Source organism: Siphateles boraxobius, unplaced genomic scaffold, assembly GCF_051911475.1.
Source record: "Siphateles boraxobius isolate OS27281-9 unplaced genomic scaffold, OSU_SipBor_1 127, whole genome shotgun sequence".
NCBI lineage: Eukaryota > Metazoa > Chordata > Actinopteri > Cypriniformes > Leuciscidae > Siphateles > Siphateles boraxobius.
In genome coordinates, this window is record NW_027508730.1 from 72,501 (window position 1) to 80,000 (window position 7,500).

The 7,500-nt window shown below is 45.6% G+C and overlaps 1 protein-coding gene across 3 annotated transcripts in view; it reads right to left on the reverse strand.

Annotated features, from left to right (window-relative positions):
* il1rapl1b (interleukin 1 receptor accessory protein-like 1b) overlaps positions 1-7,500 on the reverse strand; it is a 293,382-nt gene that overhangs the window by 14,878 nt on the left and 271,004 nt on the right. The window lies entirely within an intron of this gene.

A 7,500-nucleotide genomic window follows, 5' to 3' on the forward strand; every position in this document is an offset into this window, starting at 1 on the left:
GTGTGTGTGTGTGTGTAGGTTTATATTACATTGTGGGGACAAATTTTTTTTTTGTGTAATGGGTAAGTTTATGGGTTAGGTTTAGTGTAGGGGAAGAGAATATATATAGTAGGGGTGGTGATGGCGCAGTGGATAAGACACATGCCTTTGGTTTGAGAGACCCGGGTTCGAATCCACTGTGAGACACCAATGTGTCCCTGAGCAAGACACTTAACCCCTAGTTGCTCCAGAGGCGTGCGACCTCTGAAATATAGCAGTTGTAAGTCGCTTTGGATAAAAGCGTCAGCTAAATGAGTAAATGCCTATGGCGAGTCCCCACAAAAATAGCACATTTTTGTCGGTGTGTGTGTCAGTGGGCATGTTTAGCTATACTTGTGAGGACCAAATTAATCTGAGAATTCGCTGCTGCGATGTTAAATGCAAGAGGATCCTTCACCTCTACTTGGCTGAAGAGGAATGCTCTTTAAATGGCCAGAGACAGACCTGACAGACCCAGCAGACGCAAGTCTTGTGCTCTAGTGTCATGTCAGGTCTGCATCCGCAGACGTGTTCAATGGCGACATTTGATTGTGTCAGAGCGGAGATGGCGGCTGCAGTCGCGTGTTTGTGTTCGGCATTCTGGAAAGAAAGACAGAGGTGAGGGAACGGCTTCATTGATACAACAGATGCACCGGCTGTGGCTGCGGAGATGTGGAGCAGGGCTGTTTTCTGTTAGATGGACATTGTATCAGACAAATGTACCAGAAACAATTGTATCTCATGTGGAATTCCTGCATTCAGTCAGTTATGGATCATCTTCTGTTCGAAGAGACCAAACACAGTGTGAGAAAGGCATCAAAGTACACATAGACACACAGTGAAAAGGAAAGAAGTTGTGAGAGATTATAAAGAGAGATGAGTGAGGGAAACAGGCAACAGATGCTTTTAAATTGGCCTCAACATCTTCAACCAGAAACAGAGCAGCACCAGCAGGCATCATTAATAAATTACTATAAGCACTGATTGTGATTGTGATTATCAAAAGATCAAGAGAGTAGGAGACACATACAGAAGTGTCTTCTCATTGGTCCACAGGAGGTTTCTGGTGTGCAGAAGGGTGTGCTTCATCCAGCAAGACAACTACAACTACAGCGCGTCCCGAGAGAGACACAAGCGGTTTGACCAAATTCTTAGTTTCTGGCACAGAGTGGCAGAAGACAGACAGACACGTTTGCAACAAGATTAAGCTTTGGTGAGCAAACTTTTACTCTAAGCTTCCATCAAATGCGTGTTCCAGATTTTTAAGGACCTTCTGCACCTAGTCAGGGCCTCATCTGATCGTTCCAGATTTTAGGACCCTTTTGGTGTTTCGGCAGATCAGCATCCCACAGATCTTCATGTTCAAGGCTTTTGGGGTACTTTTCACAATGTAATGTTACCCAGCACAAACAGTGGAAAACATGCACACCATCGGACTGCTCACTCGACCACAGGGAACGTAAATATCACTTAACCAAACATCTTACCAGAGACCTTGGCATTGTTGTACATTACCAGGATATGATCTTCTACTTTACCTTAGACATTGAAGAGCTGATGCCAGTTAACAACACATAATCTTTCAATTTATTTGTTTGGTGCATAATAAGGTTATTCACCATATAGGTTTCAGAGAAACAACAGTTTATCTTTCCATAAGATAATGTAACTCTGTCATAGCCACACCCAACTTAATTACTTGTATTTTATGCATCTAATGGTTGGTGGTTCCATCCCCGGTTCCACCTGACCAAGTGTCGAGGTGTCCATGAGCAAGACACCTAACCCCAGCTGCTCCCGATGAGCTGAGTGGCGCCTTGCATGGCTGACACCGCCGTCGGTGTGTGAATGATTGAGTGAATGGGTGAATGAGAGGGGATCATTGAGTCTGTGAAAGCGCTATATAAATGCAGTCCATTTACCATTTACCATTTAATGCACTTTATTCCTTTATCATTCATTGTATTAAATCAGTAGTTTGGCCGATTTAATCATGTTTATCTTTTTAATAGTGTTTTTAATTTTATCTTTTTAATAGTGTTTTTAATTTGAACTTTTTAATAGTGTTTTTAATTTAGTGTCTTCCTTGTGATCACAATACAGTAAGAGGATCTAGAAGTTAGCTAATATCTCACAAATCCTTCCGATCAATCGAGCGATAAAAATTTACAGTTTTTTTATTTGTTCAACAATCTTTTGATTCCACCAAGGCACAATTCTTTGGCTGGTGCCCTGTAATCAGAGAAGGAAAGAGTCATCTGATACTTTCACCTTCACCTTGGGTGAAGTGTGACTAAAACATGTAGCCTCGAGTGAGTTAAACTGCTACAGTGTGTTCCCAGTTCACAGGTTTTGGGATCTGATGATAACTCATCATCGGGCTGCACGATTGATCACAATTAACATGGAATCGCACTTAAACCAATTTGGCTTATTGCGATTATGGAATCACAAAGGCAGCGAATATTTTGAATATGCAGCTTGTCAGTGACGTATGGCTCTGTGATCAGTAGAAAACGCTGCTCCATCTGAAAGCACTGTGAGCTTGAGTCGCTTATAACGTGCATTCGAAAAAGCAAAACACGTCAAACATCTTTCCAAACATGAGAATTAATGAACCTCTTGTCCAACAAAAGACAACATTTAGAAAAATCAATTCAAGTGTTTAAATCTTCCATTTATTCAGCTACAGCGATAGCATGATGCCCATAGGGATTTCCTGTAATAACGTGCATTATCTTCTTCTGCGGGGCATATTTGGCGTTCCTGCACGAGAGCGCCCTCTGGCATTCAGATGGAGCAACATTTACTACTGACCATAATCGCTGAATTTGCCAAATAAGAGGTAAATGAGGAGTGAGAGCGAACAAGAGGGAACATATACAGAGAATGACCAGAAGAGGTAGAGAGAGACCAATAAAACATGAGAAGAGAACCAGGATCATGACAGTACCCCCCCCCCCCCCCCCCTCGAAGTGCGCCCCCTGGCGCACTCAAAGAGGAAGACTGACGGGAGCGAAAGAAATCGTTGATGAGCGAGCGGTCCAGGACATCCCGGGCGGGAATCCAGCTTCTCTCCTCAATACCATAACCCTCCCAGTCAACCAAAAACTGATGGCCACGACCACGAGGATGGACATCAAGGATCTTACGGACCCGGTAGACAGAGGAACCCTCGACACAGGGTTAACTGGGCGGGGGGTGGGCGAACAACAGGTTTGAGAGAAGAGACATGAAACACGGGGTGAACACTGCGGAGATTGGATGGCAATCTGAGCCTCACAGAGACAGTGCTAAGGACCTGAATTATGCGATAGGGCCCAATAAATTTGGGGGCCAGTTTATGAGACGGATACTGGAGAGGAAGATTGGCGGTGGAAAGCACGCGCTTGACGGTTCGTTCTATTCCCCAAGTAACAGCCCCCACCACTCGTTCCTGAGGAAGGATAGACTCGATGGGTGACGTCTCGGGGGAGGAGAATTGACGAGGCAGCGCGTCAGGCTTTAAATTCTTTGAACCAGGGCGGTAGGAGAGGGAGAAATCGAAATGAGCAAAGAATAGAGACCAGCGAGCCTGACGAGGGTTGAGTCTCTTATGTACTCAATTTCGGTGGTCTGCCCAGACCACGAATGGAAAGGAAGACCCCTCTAGCCAGTGAAGCCATTCTCCCAGGGCTAAACGGACGGCGAGAAGTTTGCGATTACCCACGTCATAGTTTCGTTCAGATGGAGAGAGACGATGCGAAAAGAAAGCGCAAGGATGGATCCTCTCGTCGGCAGAAGACTGCTGCGAGAGGATGGCTCCTACTCCTATCTCTGAGGCATCAATCTCGACAATGACAGGCTTAGAAGTGTCAGGGGTGACGAGAACCGGCGCGGTCGTAAACAATGTCTTAAGATGATCAAAGGCGGTCTGAGCCGCGTTACTCCAGACAAAACGAGTTCTTTAAATAAAGTTCTTTATAAACTTACGGTAGAAGTTAGCGAACCCTAAAAAACGTTGGAGCACAATACGAGAGTCAGGTGTGGGCCAATCGGTGACCGCCGCGAACTTTAGCCGGGTCCATACTGATGCCCTGTGCCGAGATGACGGAGTCGAGAAATGTAACAGACTGAGCATGAAACGTGCATTTCTCGGCTTTGACGAACAATTTGTTCTCTAAAAGTCGTTGGAGGACTCGACGTACATGCTGCAAATTAACCTGTAAAGACGGAGAGAAAATCAAAATGTCATCAAGGTAGACGAAGACAAAAACGTTTAGCATGTCTCGTAGAACGTCATTGACCAAAGCTTGAAATACGGCGGGAGCGTTGACCAGGCCGAACGGTCAAACCCGGTATTCAAAGTGGCCCAGTGGAGTATTAAAAGTGGTCTTCCATTCATCACCCTCCTTGATGCGAACTAAGTGATACGCGTTGCGAAGATCCAGTTTTGTGAAGAAGTTAGCTCCCTGCAAGATTTCAAAAGCTGATGACATAAGTGGCAAGGGGTAGCGGTTCTTGACAGTTATGTCATTCAAGCCTCTGTAATTGATGCAGGGACGTAACGAGCCGTCCTTCTTCACAAAAAAGAAACCTGCACCGGCCGGAGAGGAAGAGGGAACTATGGTACCAGCGTCTAAGGATTCAGAGAGATACTTCTCTAACGCCTGACGCTCCGGGACGGAGAGAGAATAAAGCCTTCCCCGAGGAGGAGTGGTTCCAGGAAGAAGCTCAATGCTGCAGTCATACGGGCGATGAGGAGGAAGGGATGCCGCCCGGGATCGACTGAAAACCGCTCGCAAATCGTGATATTCATCGGGAACTCCTGACAAATCACCTGGCTCCTCCTGAAAAACAGAGACAGAAGACACAGGAAACACAGCAGACACCAAACACTTAGCATGACACAAGAGATTCCATGACAAGATAGTTATCTTGGACCAGTTAATCTGAGGGTTATGTTCTACCAGCCACGGATGACCTAGCACCACAGGTATATTAGGGGAATGAAACACCAGAGAAATGGTCTCGCGGTGGTTACCGGACACGGTGAGACTCAAGGGGGCAGTAGAGCGGTGCACCCTGGCGAGAACCCGTCTATCCAAGGTGAAAATAGTGGTGGGATCCTGAAGATCAATAAGGGAAACGCCATGCTTAAGAGCCCAGGCCACATCCACAAAATTTCCCTCGGAACCAGAGTCAATAAGAGCCTGACAGTCAATAGAAGAGTCTGACCAGCGAAGATGAACAGAAAAAATAGTCTGTGAAGGCGGCGGAGGGCTTAGAGAAGATGCGCTCACCAGTAACCCTCGCTTTACTGGGGAGCTTTGTCTTTTAAAGGACAGGAAGTGGCGAAATGGTTGTTAGCGCCACAATAAAGACACAGACGGTTTATAATTCGACGCTGGCGTTCTGAAGCAGAGATCCGGATTACACCCAGCTGCATGGGTTCCTGGTCTGCCCCAGGTGCAGTGGAAGAGGAGCAGATAGATGAAGAGAGAGAAGGCGGGGCCGCTGGACGTGCTCGTCGACTCAACTCAAAACGTTCCTCCACACGTAGAGCCAAATCAATGAGGGGGTTGAGGGAAGATGGTATTTCACGAGCCAGAACCTCATCCCTGATCTCGGCGTTTAATCCTTCGACAAAGCGCGCTAGCAACACGGGCTCGTTCCAGCCACAAGAGGTAGAGAGTGTGAGGAATTCCACCGAGAAGTCGGCGACAGAGCGTCTTCCCTGGCGCAGAGAAGACAACTGACGAGAGGCCTCCGATCCCCGCACTGAACGGTCGAACACTCGTAACATCTCGTCCTTAAAAAGGGAATAGCTGTTGAGGCAGATGGCATCGGAATTCCAGACCGCTGTTCCCAACTCACGAGCCCGTCCCTTGAGAAGTGAGATAATGTAGGCTATGCGAGTCCGTTGTCCCGAATAAGTGTGTGGCTGAAGCGAAAACACAACTTCACATTGGGTTAGAAAAGACATGCACTCGGTAGGCTCACCCGCATAGCAGGGGGGATTATTCAAACGTGGCTCGGAAGCGGAGGAATCAGAGGACCGCACCGGGTCCGTTCGAAGAAGATGAAACTGCCCAGACAAGTCAGACATCTGGGAAGCCAGCGTCTCAACAGCCTGACGAGCGGCGGCGAGTTCCTCTTTGTGTCTCCCCAGCATGACTCCCTGGATCTCAAGCACGTTCTGAATGGGTTGCTCATCAGCTGGATTCATGGTGGTCGGATTATTCTGTCACGTTGACTGCTGCGTGAGGAAACTTCAGGAGACGAAAAGCAGGTTAACAGTCTTTAATGGAAACAAGGCAGAGCCGCAACGGCCGATCAACAGAAATAGTCTCAAAATATTCTTGAAGGAACAGAGGAGCGCACGCCTAAGGTCTCGTGGACTGGTGAAGGGTGAGCAGAGTAGAGCTGGAGAAGTGCTGATCGCTCACACCTCTTCAGGACTTAACACAGGTAACCACTGATCTGGTAAAGTTGCAGGTGGATAACAGACAACTGGACTAGACGGGACAAAACAGATAACAACAGTTCAACAGCGGTAACGAACGTGACGGTCAACAATAATCCGACAAACTAGAGTGAAACACGAGAGACTAGAAATAGAGAGTAGCTAATGATAGAGGATAGAGAACAGGTGCGATAATGAGAGGATGAGATTCAGCTGGGGGAGATAAGAGGTAAATGAAGAGTGAGAGCGAACAAGAGGGAACAGATACAGAGAATGACCAGAAGAGGGAGACAGAGACCAATAAAACATGAGAAGAGAACCAGGATCATGACAGTTAATTCAAACAAAACGTTTATAGACAAAATCTGTATTTTTCCAGATAATAAACCAAAAACATCACGTCTCAATTCCCAAATTCAGGCCTTTTTGAAAACCAGGAAGGATATTGGTTTCCTGAGACCACAGCCTGTCACATTGACCAACCATAACTGGATTTTACTGTAAAATAACTTTAACATTGAGTTGTTTTCATCAAAACTGAGAGCTCCCGATAAATAATCAGCAAGCCACATGGATATTTTTGCTCTACAATAAACAACATAAAATAAAACAGTATTAAACTTGTAACTGAAAAATTACACAATGCATCTTTTAAACTTTGTAATGCAGGTTTATTTATAACAATGAATGAATGAATTGAAATCTATGGAATTGGTGGACGCTGACGGTAACAGCAGTTTGTGCTGTACATTCATAGAAAACAATGGTTTCTCATTCTCTGAACCAAATTGTCAAAGGCCTAAACCAAACTGTTTAATAAATCACTCTTTCCGTAAAACCTTAAACAAGTTCAGACGGTTCGACACCATTTGCAAATCTCAACTATTTTTGCAAAACTCTAAACAAATTCTCATTCACTTAAACACATTTCACACAGATTTGCACTTTTGTTGCAAAACACCAAATATAGACATGCAAAAGTTAAACAACTACAACACAGTTGTCATCGTTTACACACAGTGACTCAAAATTGTTCA